This window comes from Stigmatopora argus, chromosome 3 (genome assembly GCF_051989625.1).
Source record: "Stigmatopora argus isolate UIUO_Sarg chromosome 3, RoL_Sarg_1.0, whole genome shotgun sequence".
NCBI classification, from domain to species: Eukaryota; Metazoa; Chordata; class Actinopteri; order Syngnathiformes; family Syngnathidae; genus Stigmatopora; species Stigmatopora argus.
Genome location: NC_135389.1, coordinates 4,581,138 through 4,595,337, shown reverse-complemented (window position 1 = coordinate 4,595,337; position 14,200 = coordinate 4,581,138). Strand labels below are relative to the sequence as shown.

Sequence of the window (14,200 nt, the reverse complement as noted above, 5' to 3'; positions counted from 1 at the left end):
ATACCAAGAAGAGTGTAGGACAGGGCGGCCCGGTGCTGTGAGTGTTTAGCGCGTCAGCCTCACAGCTCTGGGGTCCTAGGTTTAAATCCATGTCATGTCCAACTGTGTGGAGTTTGCATGTTCTCCCAGGGCCTGCGTGGGTTTCCTCCGGGTACTCCGGTTTCCTCCCACATTCCAAAAACATGCATGGTAGGCTTATTGGACACTCTAAATTGCCCCTATGAGTGTGAGCGTGAATAGTTGTTTGTCTCCTTGTGCCCTGCGATTGGCTGGCCACCGATTCAGGGTGTGCCCCGCCTCTGGCCCTAAATCAGCTGGGATTGGCTACAGCACCCCCAGCGACCCTAGTGAGGATAAAGCGGTTCAGAAAATGAGATGAGATGAGATGTGTTGGATTTGCTATGGATATATGGAACAATCAATCTGGCGTACCAGCTTGCTCATCGGTAGTCGCTAGATATGGATAATGACAAAGAATACAAATGATATGGGAAGAACTGAGAAGTTTCTTCTTCAATGACCCACCATTGAATATTGAACTTGGGTCTGTTTTACTTGTACAAATTGGTTCCTTTCACAATAAAATCTAAGTCTTAGTCCATATGTGGTATCAATTGTATCCTTTTTTTTCTTGCCTGCTATGTAAAATTTCAAAAATTTAAAATGCTCACTGTTATATTAAACTGCATTTCCTTTAGTTTTACATTCACACAGGGAGACCCTCCTTTTTCCAACTGAAGAGGTTAATCTAGAAAAACTAGTTCAACAACGTTACTTATTTCTTAAAGTTCGGTTAGAGCAAGGGATGCACTGCAATGAAAATTCTTGTTCCAAACCAAAACTGAGGCCGAAAACCAAAACTAGAAATGAAAAAATATTGTTATAACTTATGTAAAAACACAATTGGCATCATTACGCATTCAGAGTATTTTTAGAGGAATTATTAATGTTTAGAATTATAAAAAATATTTACTTGAGTATATTTACTGCTAATGATTTTTCAACAATGCACAACATGAAATTATATTACTAAGTTCAGGGGCTACCACTATATAGAGTAAAATACTAAAATACTAAAATAGTTCAAAATGCTAGTAAGGATTTTTCTATTGGTTCCCAGACACTCCCTTTGTACTTTATTTTCACTATTTGTATAATATATTGGTGTATTGTCGCTTTCATTTGTGTTTCCAGGTGGCAAGTGAAAGGATCATTTATGAAACTCTTTTCTGGAAGTGTCCCTTAAACACACCCTTTACCTGTGTTCACTGCCTTTCAGTTCAGACATTGTGAAAAAAGAGCTTCCCCTCACATGGAAATGAGAGAAAAAAAATCTTTCCAAAGTTGGATCCAAACAAAGTTCTAAGGGTGTGGATATTTACAGGTATAATTGCAATTTGCTAAATTGAGAAGACAATGTGTCAATTAACAGGGCTTTCAAGTCAAGCTGGCTGTTACATTTATTGGAATCTGGGCATCTGCAGTAAACCTCTCCAATGAATTTCTGGCTTGTCATTTCCATACTGTATATCTCACCGCAAAGTAATATGGTACCTAGTTCAGTCTATTCTTCTGTTGTTGCACTTGTGAGGTAGATAATCGCAGCGAAATTTTTCAATATAATAAATATTTCAAACACACATTAGACATCAGGTCCGGTGGTGTGATTGGTTGGTGTGTCGGCCTCACAGCTCTGGGGTCCTGGGTTCAAATCCAGCTCATGTCCATGTTAAGAAATATATTGAGGATTCTTACAACAAATGTTGATGTTATTTAATGTAGAATTCAGCTTTATTTGGATAGCGCAGGTCCTCAAATTAATTATGCAAGTACTACATTTCATTGAAATTATTAAATCAATCAAAATAATTCATTTTTCATTTCATTTTTTTGTATATTATGTGTATATGTATATCTGTTTGATTTAATAATTTCAATACCTCTAGGTACAACATTTTCAAGTTACGAATTTTTTTACATGCAAATGAGTGCCTCGAGATACAAAAAAGATCCAAGTGACAAAATCCCCTAAAAAGTAAATGCACTTCCTTATCCGTTACTTTATTTTGAAAATGTTGTCACGGATGCAATGATCTTCACTTTAGAACATCGCTACCCTCTACTGGGCTCTCATTTCATCGCTCTCATTTTATCTTATATAATGACAATAAATGCATCCCATTCAATTCATTTGGCTGTCTCACAAAAGCCACTATCCATGTTTCAAGATGCTCTCTTACATACCTGTCCACTCCGGCTAAATAATCCCCTTATTAATGATTGCAATTTCCCTTATTAAGCGATTAAAAACCATACAAATGCAACGCCGCACATATTTTCACACACACACATAGGGCACACGTAAAAGTCTAAAATGTAGTACAAAGTGGGCAGCTTCACCATCTGGCGGACAAACACGGGTATTACACCCCCATTATAACAGCCGCGGAGGGAACTATTTCAGCGCTGCAGGGCATATTTCCATATGCTTGATTTGTTTGAAGAAACTAATAAATTATTTTGTGTGTTTCCTCACATCTTTCATTCAAAATTGGGACACTAATTGTAAAGGGTTTAGTTGGTAGTTGTGTGAGGACCGTGGAACGAATTAGAGAATTTACATATAAAGTACACCTCTACTTACGAAATTTTCAAGTTACAAATATATATATATATAATGTTATTATTATTATTATTTTTAAAACTAGAAGCACCTGACTGCAATCCACTGATTTGTGGAAAGGTTTCCTCTTTAGGAGGTTGGAACGAAAGCCCGTCCCCACTGCGTCCCTTTGTAGAATACTTTGCCCACCCCTGGTATATAATTAAATTTGCATTGGTGATGGTGTGTCTGTGTGTTCACTACCAGACAAGGGTGCCGAGAATTAAAGCATGGCAGTCGCAACAATATCAAAGCCCTCGACTCAATGACGGTCATTTATCTTAGAGTCGGAGGGAACAGGCAGGAGAGAGAGAAGCGCGGCTGTACCTGAGCCGAAATAACAGTTTTAAATTGATTTTTTCATGTCGGCCAGTCAGATTAAACAAAAGGACCGATACCGATCTACGTCAAATTCCCGAATATCGATCCGATATATCGGCCGGCCGACTGGCTTAGTCTGTAAATTCTATCCGGCACAAAACTTACAATCCTGAGAATCATCATTGAACTGAGGGAATGTTAAAAAAACTGTCAAGACTGTAATGTTTAGAGAAATAGCTAGATTAGATTAGATTAAATTTTATTCATCCCGAACTCGGGATATTGACTTTGTTGCAGTTAAACAGCTATGCTCAACCAAAAATTTTATTTTTTGATATGCTGTATTAAAATTGTCAATATTATGGAACAACATTACATATACTGTACATATATTTACACAAAGGAAAGCCATGAAAAGCTCTATTTGAACATATACAGAGATCCCAGAGATTTGGAAACAGGGTCACCACTGAAATTCCAGTTACACCAAAACCTTCACAATGAGAAGGAGAATCCCTATGCATGTGAACCGACGTGATGTACAGGAAAAGTTAAATTTTAACACACTTATCTACGCATACGCACACAAAGGGGTGTTTGTGTGAGCCATTCCTCCTCATTTGACTTAGCCTGTTTGGATTAGTGTCAACAGCAAGAGGCCAAATCTTTGCCTCAGGCCGTGAATAGATCTCTGCGTGTGTTTGGTCAATCTCAAAAAGAAGAGCTAATGATTCTTGACCAATTAATATCGAAAAGACAGCATCTCTGACATTTAAGTTTTGGCTTTTCTTCATTATATCCTTCATCTGATCTAAAATGAAAGAATAAATAAAGCTCTATTTGCTTTTTTGTACATAGATGAAAATCTTTCTCCGTGAAAATACATTGGGAATGTTGCTTCATCCAGACTATGTACAGTCGTATGAAAAGGTTTGGGCATCCCTAATCAATTTCAAGATTTTCCTTTATAAATCATTGGTTGTTCGGATCTGCAATTTCAGTTAAGTACATCATAGAGCAGACAAACACTGACATTTGAGAAGCAAAATGAAGTTTATAATTATAATTTCAATAATTAGTACTTCAAAGAAAGTAGGCAGGTGCATGAATTTGGGCTCCCTTGTCGTTATATTGATTTGAATAACTTTAGAACTAATTATTTAAACACAAAATTTGTTTGGTAAGCTCATTGATCCTTGACATACATACACAAGTGAAGTCAATCATGAGTAAGGGTATTTAAGGTGGCCAGTTGCAAGTTGCTCTCCTCTTTGGATCTTCTCTGAAGAGTGGCAACATGGGAACTTTAAAACAACTGTCAAATGACCTGAAAACAATGATTGTTCAACATTATAATTAAGGGAAAGGATACAAAAAGCTACTTCAGAGATTTCAGCTTTCAGTTTTCACTGTGAGAAACAGAGAAAATGGAGGCGAAGGATGGTGAGAACAGTCAAACTCAACCCACAGACCAGCTCCAAAGACCTACAACATGATCTTGCTGCAGATGGTGTCACTGTGTATCAATCAACTATTCAGCACACTTTGCACAAGGAGATTTTATATGGGAGAGTAATGAGGCAAAACCCTTTTCTGCGCAAGGGAGTCACTTGAGGCATGCTAAAGCACATTTGGACAAGCCAGCTTCATTTTGGAATAAGCTGCTGTGGACTGATGAAACTAAGATTGAGTTATTTGGACATAACAAAGGGCAGTGTTCATGGCTGAAGAAGAACACAGCAAGTAAACCCACAGTAAAATTTGGTGGTCTAGGGCACTGTGGCCAGTGCGGGTGCTGGAAATCTTGTTAAACTTGAAGGGTTGCATGGATTCCAGTCAGTGTAGCAGATACTTACAAACTAATTTTAAGAATTAGTGACAAAGTTAAAGTTTCCTTGGGGCTGGATACTTGAAGACAATGACACTAAACACTGCTCAAATTCTACTAAGGCATTTATATAGACGAACAAGTACAACGTTGTGGAATGGCCAACTTAGTCCCTAGACCTGAATATTATTGAAAATCTGCGATGTTATTTAAAGCAGGCAATCCATGCTCGAAAACCATCAGACCTGACTGAACTGGAGATAATTTGTAAAGAAGAATGGTCAAAAATACCTTCAACCAGAATTTTACAACCCTTTTTTTAAAATCATCATATTTTATATTCTTTTTTTAAGTAAGGTAACATTCACAGAACTTTGAAGTTTCAGATTTCAAAAGAAAAGATGTGATAGTTATCATGAGAATTATGGGTAGGCTGATTCATTCATTTTCTGAACCACTGGATTTGAACCCAGGTCCCCCACTGTGAGGTCGACGCGCTAACCACTCAGTTGCCGGGCCGCCCAATTTCAACTCATCTCATCTCATCTCATTTTCTGAACAGCTTTATCCTCCTTAGGGTCGTGGGGGTGCTGGAGCCAATCCCAGCTGTCTCCGGGCCAGAGGGAGGGGACACCCTGAATCGGTGACCAGCCGCTCGCAGGGCACAAGGAGACGGACAACCATGCACACTCACACCCATACCTAGGGGCAATTTAGAGTGTCTAATCAGCCTACCATGCATGTGTTTTTTTGGAATGTGGGAGGAAACTGGAGTACCTGGTGAAAACCCACGCAGGCCCAGGGAGAACATGCAAACTCCACACAGGTGGACCGACCTGGATTTGAACCCATGACCCCAGAGCTGTGAGGCCGACGTGCTAACCAATCAAGCCGCCGGGCCGCGGGTAGGTTGAACACTTTAAATGCCTTTGGATAGGAGTGTGAGCATGAATGGTTGTCGGTCTTCTTTTGCCCAGCGATTGTCTGCCACCAATCCAGCTTGGTGCCCGTAGTTGGCTGGGATATGGTCCAGCAACCCCCCCTCCCCCGAGATCCTTGTGATGATAAGTTGTATGGAAAATGTATGAATGTACCAAAGGCCAAGGTAACTAGGCTACATGAGGATACGATTACACAAGCAGCCAATACAAACTCCAAACCAAGGTGGACAACACCACATGAAGATCAGATGACAGGATAATGTTCCAGTCACATGGAATAAAGTGTGTTCTTCTCGTACTGATGTTCTGGGGTAAAGCGCACTAATCATCAAAGACACCCATTCATACTGAAATCACTTTTCTTTTTTCACGATTTTTTTACCAACATTTTGGAATTAGTATTTTTACCCTACCATGATCACTGCAGTGCTTTACATTACAGAAACAGCTGAGCTGAAGATGTGGTCACGTAATAGATGTTCATGAAAATTGATTTTTTTTTAAAATGTATTATAAAGGTAAATGCCTTCCGTGCACTGCAATAAAAATGTAGGGAAAATATTGGACAATAAGGTGTATCTGCTATCTGGGAAAGAGACACAACCTGGCACACAATTTGAGAATTGCTGCTGGAATAAACACTATGAGCAATTAGAGGAATTTGTTTTAACTTCTTTCTGACAGGTGACTATTGTTGCATTTTGCAGAGCACACTTTTTTCACCTACCGTTTTTTTCCTTTGTCATTTAAAAGACTAAGAGCAACCCACATTTTACGGGAAAAGTTAGGAGTGTGACAATAAATCAAAATGTTTTGATTTATTGGGATACATTGAATCCCAAAAGGTTATCGATGTGTCTGCTAAGAATCGATATATCATTATAAAAAGGTGTCACTGTTGAGAAAAAAAATGAACCATCTAGTTGCTACTAAATAGTGTCTTCATTAACTCATTTGCTTCCATTGGGAAGACGTCCAAGTGATTTTGACTGTGAAATGGTGAATTAAAACACATAAATAGCTCTAAAACCAGAGAATTCACTGTTGATTGCATGTTGCTGATTTTGAGTAACAAGTATTCATTTTGAGACATCTCCAATTAATTTGGTGTCCAGTGACTCAAACACAAAATGACCCAAAAATTCCCCAAAATCAATAGGATGTGACCCAGAAATGCCTGAAATTTAACCTTTTGACTGCCATTTAACAATTATAGAGGTACAATCCGTTTGAAGGGGGATGGCAGCGAATAAGTGAGTTCAAATGGATTTCACATCTACAATTCACAGCAGAGGGATGAAACATGCTTGTTTTTCTGTTTATTAGGGATTGCAGAAAGATTTCCTGACCCATATATCAATAATTGTTGTACCCCCAGTGCTGGAGTGTTCAGCATATCTGCCTCACAGTTTTGAGATCGAGGATTCAATCCCCAGTAGGTTCCAATCTTCCCGTGTGGAGTTTTTTTGTTTTCCCAGTGCCTGCCTGGGTTTTCTTCAGCTTCCACCCACATCCCAAAAGCATGCATAGTTAGGTTGGTTGGTCACTCTAAATTGTCCCAAGGTATGAGTGTGGATGGTTGTGCTAGCAGCCAATTTAGGGTGTCTAATACATGATTTACATACTTTACTATTTTTTTTATCGGCCTTTGAAAATCCCATATTGGTCAACCTCTAATAACTACTTATAACTACTATTACCCTATCCCTACCCTTCCCTTAGCTGTGTGTTTAGACTACCCCGTTGGCAACAGAAATAATGACATGACAGGGCGCCTATCTAAAAAGCACTGACCCAATTTGTGCCATGAGGGTTGCTTATCCCTGCAAAACGCATACTGCATAGTTAGTTACTGGACTGATTTTCCTTGGCAGCCCATCACATTTTTATAAGGCAATTTGTTTCTGTACCACTCACATATCCAAAATATAAAGTCATTCTTTCAACCAATTGGACCAGTTTGTTTCAATCAATGATTGGTTGGAATGGTTGGTTCCAGTGGCAATAGATATGTCTGATGATTGAGACAGAAACTATTCTTAGTGTCGAGTTTATATAATATTTTTTAGTTATTTTTAGGACACTTTTTGACCAGTCGCTTAAAAAAATGTCAACATTTTATTTGCCAAAATGCACATTCTATGGCGGCACCTTAGACAGCAATTGGCATCCAATCCATTTGGAATGGGAAGGGGTTAACTACCAAAAACACATACTTCGTTTCCTGAGCTGGCATTCATTGTGTTGATAACCGTGTGATTCATATTGTCTGAATAAAGCCAGCGAAACAAACAGACAGACAGACAAACAGATAGTGGTGAATAATAGACAATGACGATTATCATTCCAATTTGATCTTTTGCAGGAACAAATTGGAGCGGCCTCGTTATATCATGTCTTGGACTTTTTATTCTGTACTTTCTCCATTTTTATATTTCCTTCCGATTCTTCCTTCTGCTAACAGCAAAGGAGATAACAGCTAAAAAAGCAGTCATTTCAAATTTTGCTTCTTTCTCTCTTTCTGATACTTTTTACCCTTCATCACGACAGTGAGCAGAGGATTAATTCTAGCAGATTAGCAAAAAGACTCTTGTGGTTTCAACTCCCTGACTTATATTTCTGTTACTCTTTGCCTTCCCTCTCTACAACACCTATGTTTTTCATTCTTCTTCAACAGCTGATTACATGAAGAAATTAAACTGACAGAAAATCATATTACAGACGCTCCCCTACTTACGAACGAGTTAGGTTCCGAGCAATTGTTCATAAGTTGAATTTGTTTGTAAGTTGATTCAGTGCTATATTTTGTATTATAATTTATGTTTAAGGCCTATATAAGTATATTGAAGGTTTATATAAGTGCATTTGTATGTTTAAGGCTTTTATAACTAACACGCATTGGTTTGTACTAATAAACATTTAATAAAATGGAGAGAATATGTACAGTACTGTATAGAGAGAGAGATTTATGTATTAGAAACTGGCCGAAAGAAGCGATCTAACGACGATTGCACAGTTTTCTTCTTTTTTTCATCATAAATGATGCGGTAGCACTGTATGGCATCATTAAATTGATTTGCAAAATTTGTGCAACGTTCAATATTTGGGTCCTGCTGCTCGATCTTTCTGTTTATAAATGGTACTGACAGTTGAACGATTCAAGTTGTATCCCCGTGCAACGCTCACCACTCTCACGCGCATCAAGCTTCGTTATTATTGCCACTCGTTTCAAATGAAATGGCTTGCCTCTTCCTTGCACCTCCCTCACTAGAAGCCTTTCGCTTTTCACCAACCATATTGAATAATGGCTGCACGAGATATTTCATGATAAAAATGAAAAAGGTTCTTTCCGCACTGGAGATAGGTCACGCACTTACGCAACTTACGCACTGCAACAAACTGGGCAGAGGAAGGTGGATGCTGGGTGAGCTGAGCGCTCACAGCGCCAGGCGTCGGTATTAGCGGCGGAAAGAAGCACTACTCGGAAAAAGGCGCGCAATACAAAATCGAACTTAAGAACATTTTTCGACATAAACGCAATTTGCAGACATGTTCGTATGTACCTTTGTTGGTAAGTCGTATGTTCGTAAGTAGGGGAGCGTCTGTATGCTGTAAAGCAGGGGTAGGGAACCTATGGCTCAGGAGCCACATATGGCTCTTTTGATGGGTGCATATGGCTTTCCACTAACCTGTGAGGTAAACTATGGAAACTGCTGGTGAGAAAGCAGGAATAGGAGCGTTACGTTGGTATTATGGCATTGACACTACCCCAGCACCTTATAATCATTTTCCCTTACACTCTTTTTCATGGATTTTCTCATTGATACTCATTGATTAGCAACAACGTAACAATGTTGTCAAAAGAATTCAGAGACTTTTTCTACTTTAAAAGTGGTGAAAAAAAGGCATACATTTTCATGTATGTTGACTTTTAAATTCGGAGCATGGCTCTCAAGGATTAACATTTAAAAAATATGAATTGTTTATGGCTCTTTCCATCAAAAAGGTTCCCGCCCCCTGCTGTAAAGCAACAGATAAAAACACTACCCTAGGTATCACGAGGCGCTTTGATCACAGCGAGCATCCCTAGAATCCCCTGGGCCATGTACCTACATAGCTACAACGTCACACAAATTATAGGGGAGTCTTTGTACAATTTTGGACAGGAGGTGGGTTTATAGGGTACTCGGCCGTTTGGTCGCCGGACGTTGGGTCGCCCGGAAGGATTGATAATTACCATTTAAAATTGTTGCTCAAATTCCCTAAATACAAACTGCGAATTATTATTTAGTCATACTTAATGCCCTATTAATTATTAGGCTAATGAAAAGCTCAAAATTTCCTGTACTTTTATTGTGTTTTGTTGGAGAACTTGTTAAGACCCTGACTGACGTAGCTTCTTAAAAGGGACAACGCATGTACAGATGCTCCCCTACTTACGAACATTCGAGTTACGAACAACGGTACATACGAACATGTCTGCAAATTGCGTTGATGTCGAAAAATGTTCGTAAGTTCAATTTTGTATTGCGCACCTTTTTCCATGTAGTGCTTCTTTCCACCGCTAATACCGACGCCTGGCGCTGTGAGAGCTCAGCTCAGCTAGCATCTATCTTCCTCTGCCCAGTTCGTTGCAATGCAGAAGTGCGTGAACGTATCTCCAGTGCGCAAAGAACCTTTTTCATTTGTATCATTAAATATCTCGTGCATCCATTATTGAATATGGTTGGTGAAAATTCGAAAGGCTTCTATTGAGGGAGGTGCAAGGAAGAGGCAAGCCATTTCATTTGAAATGAGTGGCAATAATAACGAAGCTTGATGCGCGTCAGAAAGTGGTGAGCGTTGCACGTGAATACAACTTGAATCGTTCGACCGTCAGTACCATTTATAAACTGAAAGATCGAGCAGCAGGACCCAAATATTGAACGTTGCACAAAGTTTGCAAATCAATTGAATGATGCCATACAGCGCTACCGCATCATTTATGATGAAAAAAAGAAAACTGCAATCGTCATTAGATAGCTTCTTTCGGCCAGTTTCTAGTAAATCTCTCGCTCTCTAATGTATGTATACAGTACTGTATGTATTCTCTCCATGTTATTAAATGTTTTTTTCAGTACAAACCAACGCGTGTTACTTATACAAGCCTTAAACATACAAATGCACTTATATAAACCTTCAATATACTTAAATAGGCCTTAAACATAAATTATAATACAAAATATAGCACTGAGCAACTTACAAACAAATTCAACTTATGAACAATCGCTCGGAACCTAACTCGTTCGTAAGTAGGGGAGCGTCTGTACATACAAACTCTTATACACTCACACGTCGGCTCAGTGAAACTGCTCATGGCCATTGTTGGCTTTTATTGATGCGTAGACCGTGTTGTTTTACCTTGTTTTGTCGCCGGACTTTTGGTCACCGGACTTTTGGTCGCCGGACGTTTGATCGCCGGTTGTTTGGGTCCGGGCGACCAAACGTCCGCGACCAAACGTCCGGCGACCAAAAGTCCGGTGACCAAACGTCCGGTCACGGGTTTATTGAGGTTCCGGGATTGAAGTAATGGGATTTTATTTAGCATCACACTATCAACACCCTGGGCGGCCCGGTCGTGCGAGTGGTTAGTGCGTAGTGGTCCTGGGTTCAAATCCAGGTCATGTCCCGCCTGTATGGAGTGTGCATGTTCTCCTCGGGCCTGCGTGGGTTTCCTTCGGGTACTCCGGTTTCCTCCCACATTCCAAAAACATGCATGATAGGCTGATCGGACACTCTAATTTGCCCCGAGGTACGAGTGTGAGTGTGCATGGTTGTCCGTCTCCTTGTGCCCTGCGATCGGCTGGCCACTGATTCAGGGTGCCCCCCCCTGGCCTGGACACAGCTGCGATTGGCTCTAGCACCCCCCACGGCCCTAATGAGGATAAAGCGTTTCAGAAAAATAGATGAGATGAGACTATCAACACCAAATTTATCAACTGTTGTTTTTAAGAGCCGATTCTATCCCATAAATAGTCTTAATTCACTTTTATAGGGCCTTTCAAACTCCTATCAATTAAATGAGCTATGCAGTAGGAAGAGATTTCACCAGTTGTGGTGGTGTGTATGCATGTTCTGGCTTAGATGCAGCAGATGCTTCAACTAAGGGGAGCCACACATTAGTCTTGATCTGCACCATCATCTCCCCAAAAAATGTGTGTAAACCTACCCTTGCATGTCAGAAATTAATGAGGTACAATTACAGCAGTGGCGGGCCGTCGGGGCCTTCAAGGCCTTCTCTGCTGGCCTAAGAAATATCTGAAGCATATATTATATTTTCTCCATCAATACTTATTAAATAATTCCAAATTGTCTGTTAGCTTCCTTTCATTGCTTTTCCCCCTGGTTGCACTGCTTCCAGATGTGTGGTTTCATATTGAAGCATTTAACCAATCACATTTCAGCCATTATTTGTTGCCAGGGTCAGAAATCTGCCTCAAGGCCTTCACAATCAGTTCTGCAGGCTCTCCTGCATTAAACAAGCATCGATAAGACTGTTGCTTTAACCAATCAGATTTCGAGTTGGCAACACCACAATGCCTTGTCGTAGGCGTAAGGATACGTCATTGCCTTCTCGCAGGCGTAGGGATACGTAATCGCTTTCACCAACTATGATTGGCTAGTGATTAGCTAGGACGAGCTACCAAACTGTATCTGGAGCGAGCTGCACAAGCAAATATATTGTTGTGTTGATTTAAAGCCATTTTCAAGACGGACTATGCCAGAAATACGACAGGACAGGCTCGACTTTCAGCATTAGCTTTGATGGCGATAGAAAAGAAGGAAGAAAGAAAGGAGGATGGATATTGTGTACAGTTAAAAAGGATTTTTGGCGAGTAAAATATGGCTATATTCCTAAATAATATTTCAATTGTGGGCCCGGTTCTGATTTCTGAAAAGCTCCAGTGTTTGTATTTAAGCTCCAGTGTTTGTATTTAATCACTAAATGATGCTAGGAAGTGGATTTTACCCCATTTTAGTGCAATTTTTGTCATTTCGCCATTGACATCCATCGCTGTCTTTTCCCGGTGAAATCACCCCCCTGGCACGGTTGTAATGTCTGAAAAGCTCCAGTATTTGTATTTAATCAATAAATGGTGCTAGGAAGTGGATTTTACTCCATTAGCGCAATTTTTGCCGTTTCGCATATGGACGTATATGGACGTATCGACGCTCATCGCTGTCTTTTTCCCGGGGAAATGATACTCCGGGCCCGGTTCTGATGTCTTAAAAGCTCCAGTATTTGTATTTAATCAATAAATGCTGTTTTCGGCTGGATTTTACCCCATTTTCGGGCAATGCTTGCCGGTACGCCATTAACGTTCATCACTGTCTTTTCCCGGGAAAATCACCCCCCCTGGCCCGGTTGTAATGTCTGAAAAGCTCCAGTATTTGTATTTAATCATTAAATGCTGCTAGGAAGGGGATTTTACCCCATTTTTGTGCATTGATTTATTGATTATTTTTTATGTGTCGCAGCTGTAGCTGCAGTAGAGGTTTTATAGCCATAAAATAGTTTTTGAGGGTTGGATTGATTCGTTGAAGGCGCTACGAGGAAATGCACGGACCGCCACTGAATTACAGTGCATGTGTCATGCGACAGCACATAATTTTATATGATAAAGCTAACAGTACACAAAAGAGCAAAGTGGGATATGAAGATAAACTTTAAAAAATAGATATTATTTTTTATTCTCAGGCTAATATAATGCAGTCAGCTGCGATTGGCTGGCCACCAATTCATTGTGTCCCCTACCTGGTAATCATAGGTCGCCTGGATAGGCTCCAGCACCCCCCACGACGACTCGTGGGGGAAATCTGTATAATCTGGGTAGTGTTTATGATGTTAGACTTTAGTGGAAAGCTAAATTTGCTAGATTGTCCAACGAGGACGCAGAAGGGTTAATGGTGGTGGCTCCCATATTAAAGGAGCAACGCAAAGTGTCAAAAAATATGTGACTCAGTACTGAAAAAAATAATAATGGTAATATTGAAATGGAATAACAATAATATTTGAGTCCAAGATCAGAGTTTTTTTTCCAACTGTGATCACTTAGCCAGATTTTGTCAAAGCGTTCGCAAGTCACGGGTTTGTTTTTGCAACGCAGACGGGGATAACAACACTCGATTATTTCCCACAGACGTCAACTTCACACAAAAATCAGTAAACAGATGTAGTAAATGTATTTACCTTAGTTTCACTTAGAGTGGCGTAAAATCCAGACGGTTCTGGAACGAAATCATTTAGTATGTACGTTTGTAGACGCCTCCCGAACAAACGAGTCCACGCGGAAACACAAACATTCCCAAAGTGACACAACCGCGTCGCACACGAGGTGAGAGGAAGAGTACACTTCTCTTCTCCCCCTTGTAGTCGCTCAACCGTAGCGCGAGCTCCATCAACTTCAC

General features: G+C 40.1%; 1 protein-coding gene across 21 annotated transcripts in view; it reads right to left on the bottom strand.

Annotated features, from left to right (window-relative positions):
• ppfibp2b (PPFIA binding protein 2b) overlaps positions 1-14,200 on the bottom strand; it is a 77,105-nt gene extending 62,905 nt beyond the window's left edge. For all 21 annotated transcript variants that reach the window (XM_077595221.1, XM_077595223.1, XM_077595222.1 and 18 more), the window contains exon 1: positions 13,983-14,200. The gene's annotated coding sequence lies outside the window, so the exon portion shown is untranslated. The remainder of the gene's footprint in view (positions 1-13,982) is intronic.